This window comes from Nelumbo nucifera, chromosome 2, assembly GCF_055504915.1.
Source record: "Nelumbo nucifera cultivar China Antique chromosome 2, China Antique-T2T, whole genome shotgun sequence".
Lineage (NCBI taxonomy): Eukaryota > Viridiplantae > Streptophyta > Magnoliopsida > Proteales > Nelumbonaceae > Nelumbo > Nelumbo nucifera.
The window spans coordinates 26,643,070-26,649,389 of NC_142650.1; positions in this window are offsets into that span (position 1 = coordinate 26,643,070).

The window sequence follows — 6,320 nt, forward strand, 5'->3', positions numbered from 1 at the left end:
TCACCAACCGCCACCACCTGTTCCCAACTATTCTTCCTCTTAGGCAATTTTGACTATAAAAAGGGGCTCCCCCATTGAAGTAGACATACAATGGAACTTAAGCTTTAAGTCTCCTCTCTTGCTTGGTCTAACCCCTCACAACTCTCAGCTAACTTGACCGTTGGAGTCTCCGCCCCTGGGATAACTCTCGGGACCTCTGACATCTTCTTTCTCTCAGTAGGTTGAACCCATTGACCTTGGATGCTAGAAATTATGTTGTTGCCCTCGGCTCCATATTTGGCAACAACAATTGGTGCCATCTATGGGAAACATCTTCAAAACTTTCCCTTAAGAAAAAAACTAATCTAATTTAATCGACTACCATCCTCGAAATGGATGACAAGCAAGACCTGTCTTTGACATCCGAAACTTAGTCACAATTGACCAATTCGAGTTGGTCCTAAGCATGCTGGACAACCTGGCCCAACAATTAGACAACATAGGGCATCCGGTAGGAATCTACCCACAAGGTAGCCGCCCCACTGGAAGCCACAAACAACGTGGAAGGCGATCCGCCCATACCTCGCTAAGCCAATGCTTGGGGGCCTAGAAGGGGCTGACCCCTTGGATTCTAACAGTAGCAGCCGACAGGCTAGCAAACCCCATTCCAAGACCCCTCAGATCCCTAGCCAAGGGGATGACTCCATAGGATCCCATGCCGATTGCAAGAATCACAACCATCAACACTGTCGCACTGCAACCAACCGGTACGACGGTCGGCACTCATGCCACCACAGTCCCCCTCCAATGGTAGGAGGCTGACATCACACCTCTTCCCCGCCAGTCTCCAACCTCCGCAACCTCCCCAATGATCGCCGCACCCGCAAGGCTCAAGACATGTCGGCGTCTGAGTACTTCGGGAACAAGGCCAGCCCGCTTTGTGTACGAAAGAACCATGATAATTCCGAATCAATGATGCCCTACATCAACCAACACTTCGAAGACATTCAAGCACAAATTGGCACCCTTCAGGATCAACTTCAACAAGTAAAGGAGGGCCGAGGTGATGCCTCCACCAGTTGCCTTGCCTCATCCAGCCGAATGGAGGCATTTCTAGATTCCATTCTCTCCAAGCCTCTCCTGCCAAATTTCAAGTCCTCAACGTTGGAGACCTACAATGGGAGTACAAACCTTGATGACCACCTAGAAAGCTTCTAGACCCTCATGCTCCTACATGGGTACTCTGGCGCCCTCATGTACTGGGCCTTCCAAGCCATATTCAAATGAGTAGTGCATAGATGGTTCTCCACACTGCCTCTACACTCCATCGACTCCTCGTAACAATTTTCGGACCTCTTCCTAGGCCACTTCATGAGTAGCCGACGGTGTTAGAAATCCGTCAAGCAGAAGCATGGGGAGAGCCTTCGGGCATATATGAAGAGGTTCAACCAGGAAGAATTCAAGGTTAAGGACCTAGACCCATCAGCCTCTATGCATGCGGCCATCAACGGCCTTTGACCTAGACCTCTCAATTGGTCCATCTCCAAGACTTCGTCCAAGACTAAAGCCAAGTCCTTGAAGAAGGTTTAGAAGTATATTGCCGCCGAAGAGGCTAAAGCCAACAAGCGCCTCCTAGAATTAGAAGCTGAGACCAGCTAAGGACCCAATGACAAGAAGAGGAAGGAAAGAGACGGCCACGGCGATGGCCCCTCCAAGAAGAATCCACCGGCCCCTTCCTTCAATAAGTACACACCATTAAACTCCTCCTAAACACGCATACTAATGCAAGTAAGGAAGGAGGAATTCATGAGGTAGCCGGCTAAGCTGAAGAGGAACCCAAGAAGGGGGGAACCCCAAGAAGTATTGCAACTACCACCGCGGCACCGGCCACAACACCAAGGACTACTACGAGCTCAAGAACAAGATTGAGTCCCTCATTTGCCACGGACACTTAAAGGACTTTTTTGAAGGTGATGCCCCAACATCGTCCTCCTAGTAGCCATAGGTTGAGCCCTGCAATCACCGCCCCTGGCCGAAGTCATTGAAGTCATAGCTAAAGGCTCGGCCTCAACGGGGAGCATCCATTCATTGCGGAAAGCATACGCTCAGCAGTACAACATTCAGAGCCAAGCAACGAAGAAGCCAAGGTCAGAGAACCTCATTTCCTACTCAGGCGACGACCTACAAGGAGTGCCTGTGCCCCACAACGACGTGTTGGTGGTGTTAATGACCATCGCCAACTACATGGTGAAGAGAATCCTCATAGATAATGACTCCTCAACTGACATCCTGTTTTATGAGACATTCGAGGAGATGCAACTGACATCGGACCGACTACAGCCCATTGACGTGCCACTCGTTGGCTTCTCCAGGGAAGCTGTCAGGCCCGGAGGAAAAATAACCCTATTGGTCATTGTAGGGACTGAACCTTGGCATGTCACCAAATAACTGAGTTCTTAGTTGTAAAGATAGGCTCACCCTTCTGCTACAAGGTGATGCATTTTGGATTGAAGAATGTCGGGGCCACCTACCAAAGGCCATTGAACAAGATATTCAAAGAGCAGATAGGGAGAAACGTCAAAATCTATGTCGACAACATGGTTGTGAAGAGTCTTAGGGCTAACCAGCACACCTCAGACCTCAGCGAGACATTTGGGGTACTAAGAAAGTACAACATGAAGCTGAACCCCACCAAGTATTCCTTTGGAGTCACCTCGGGAAAATTCTTGGGTTTTATAGTCACTCAACGAGGCATAGAGGGCAACCTTGAGAAGATACAAGCCATACTAAACATAGAACCCCCTTAGTCAATCAAATAAACTCAAAGGCTCACTGACTGAGTCGCAACCCTTAGTCAATTACATTGACAAGGTGCTCCATGAAGCCAAGACCAGATATTTAGAAGTAGAAAAAGTAGCCTTTACACTAGTGATCTTGGCCAGGAAGTTGAGGCCTTACTTTCAAGCCCACAACATCTCGGTGTTAATCGACCGACCCCTCAAATCGGTGCTCTCTAAACCTGAGACCTAAGGTCAGCTAACTAAATGGGCTATTGAGTTGTTGGAGTTCGACTTACACTACCAACCGAGACCTGCTATAAAGGTGTAAGCATTGACAGACTTCTTGGTTGAATGCACCTTCAACCACGGTAACATCCAGGCCCCTGACCACGAGAAAGAGCAATCACCAACTAGGACTTTGTTTGTAGATGGATCCTCCAATGCCAAGGGAAGCAGAACCGGCCTCATACTTCTCACCCTAGATAGTAGCGAGCTAGAGTATGCATTGCGGTTTGGTTTCCCTACTTCCAGTAATAAAGTTGAGTACGAGGCCTTGCTAGATGGTCTCTAACTCGCAAAAGACATCGGAAGCAAGTGCATCAAAGTCTTCAGCGACTCATAATTGGTTGTGAACCAGGTGAATGGAAAGTATGAATCCAAAGAGCCAAATATGCCCAGGTACTTGAACAAAGTCCGAGAGCTAACTAGCCACTTCCAACATTTCGCCCTGCACCAAGTCCCATGGGCTGAGAACACACAAGCTGACAATCTGTCAAAACTTGCTAGCTACTCAGGGTCAGCCCTTGGCCGCATTGTGCACATTGAAAGCTTGACATATCCTAGTATTGAAGAGAGGCAAGTGTGCCTCGTCCAAGCTGAGCCTTGTTGGATGGATCCCATTCTCGCCTACTTGCAACATGAGCAGTTACTATCAGACAATAATGAGGCAAGGAGAGTCTGATGGCAGTCAGCACGGTACACCATACTCGAGGGCAAGTTCTAAAGAAGATCCTTCACCCTATCCTATCTAAGATGCCTACGCCGAGACGAGGGTGAGTATATGCTAAGAGAAATCCACGAACGCATCTGTGGCAATCATTTAGGGGTAGAGCCCTGGCATAGAAAGCACTCAAGCAAGGATATTTTTGGTAGACTATCCAAAAGGACACTATTGAGTTGGTACAGAAGTGCAACTGATGCCAAAGTCATTCCAACATCCTTCATCAGCTTGCAATGACCTTTTCGGCGCTCAGGAGCCCATGGCCCTTTGCAAAGTGGGGTATAGACCTTTCCCCTTGGCCATAGGAAATAGGAGATACCTCATCATGACAGTAAACTACTTCACCAAGTGGTTCAAAGCTGAGGCCTTGGCGATCATTACGGATAAAACGATCCAAAGCTTCTTCTAGAAGAGTGTCCTCTGTCGGTTTAGGATCCTACACATGCTCATCATCGACAATGACTGACAATTTGACAATGCCAAGTTCAAAGAATGATGTGAAAGCTTGGGGATAAGGCAACAATACACCTTAGTCGACTACCCTCAAAATAACAAGTTAGCCGAGGTCACCAATAGGACAATCTTAGACAGACTGAAGGCAAGATTAGACAGAGCCAAAGGGCTTTGGGCAGACGAACTGTACAACATTCTCTAAGCATATCGAGTGACACCTCGGACTACCACAAGTGAAACCCCCTTCAACCTGACATATGGGGCAGAGCCTGTTATCTCAACAGAGATTGGTCAGCCGACGCTTCGAACCGAGGCCTTCCAGGAAGCTAAGAACAGTGAAGAGTTGAGGAACAACCTTGACCTATTGGAAGGTGTCTGAGAATAAGCCCAAATCAGGGTTGTGGTATACCAACAAAGAGTTGAAAGATATTACAACTCCCGAGTCAAAAAGAGTCACTTCAAGGAAGGTAGACTCGTCGTTAAAAAAGTCATGGTCCCTAAGCCTGATGTCGAAAAACTTGGCCCAAACAAGAAATGACCCTACATAATCAAGCAATTAGTAGGACCTGACACCTTTTAGCTAAACACACGAGTGGAAGACCGATACCTCGCACTTAAAACTCTGAAAATCTTCAAATATATTATCAATAGATTTATAAATACTTTATTAGAGAGCATAATTAATCTCATAGAATTCAGCCACTCATTTTGTTGGATTGAACTACAGCCTTGGATTTTAGCTCAAACATTATGAATTGCACGTATTAACCATTAGAATATCCATTGGGTTCCTCTTATAGGTTGTGCTTATTACCCAAAATAAAAAACTAAGCAAAAAAATAACTGTTTTGCATTGGGTAGCTCTAGTTCATATTGACTATTAAGCTTTGTGAGGAGATGGCCAATGTGAGGTCATTAATTAATAGTCGAAGAAGATATTGGTGATAAATGGAGTTGAGTCTTCGTTAAACAGTAAATAAAACCCATATTCTACACCTTAGATACATAAAAAAATATATGATTCATGCAGAGAGACCATATATGGATTTAAACGGTTTCATATGTTTCTAGTTTGCACTAGAATTTGTTTATATATTCATGTATTTGTAATTTGCACCGTAATTCAAGGGGTAAAAATGGCAAGAAATGAAAAAATTAACAACTTATTCAAGAAAGTAAAGAACATTGAAAAGTTGAAAAGTTTCATTTACTTAGATAAATTAAAAAAAAAAGATCATGAGTAAGTGGATTTACCTAGGTAAATCTGCCTCTTGATAGACGATACATATATATACACCCATATATTATATATGCAATATTTTGAATCTTGATTGGACGTTGGTTAGGGTGACCAGTGGACTTGGTTGGCCCAGGTCCTGCCCGCCAAACATGAGTTTTAGGCCTCCTAGCTTGACTTATAATTGACCTTTCCATGTCTCAAGGACCCAAAGTCCGGTTATAAATACATACATGCACATGCATGCAATGATACAATGCATTAAATGAAATTGGAAAGATAGATTTTTTATGTTCAAAGTCTGTCACATATGGGTTGTATTTAGGGGTGAGCATTCGCTTTATTTGGTTTAAAACCGAACTGAAAAACCGAAATTTTTAAAACCGGTATAATAAGATGGCAAATCGAACTGAAACCGAAATATATAGAAACTGATTAAACTGAACTGAATTTTTTTTCAGTTATTTTGGATATTTTAGTTAAAACCGAAATTAAGAATAAGAAGAAGACACCCTCAACGACAAGCCAACAGCCAGCAGAGGTAAAGAAGACGCAACGACTGCTGACAGAGGCAAAGAAGACACAACAGCAGACGGCAACCCGCAGCCGTGGCACTGAGCGGTTGATACTCAACAGGACAGGGAAGCCTCAAGGGATTGACATTGCAACATGTTGGAGATCGGTTCTAGGAGGCACGAAGCAGTTTCAAGATGGACGATCGATTCCTATCTTTTGCAAAAGAGAAGGGAACAGGAGGAGAGTAAAAGACGAAGTGACGAACTGATTGAAGAGAGGGTTTATGAAGGCGTGACGTGTAAAACCAAGTGGGATCCACAATGAGTAGCAAGTTGGCAATCTAATGGTAGTAAAT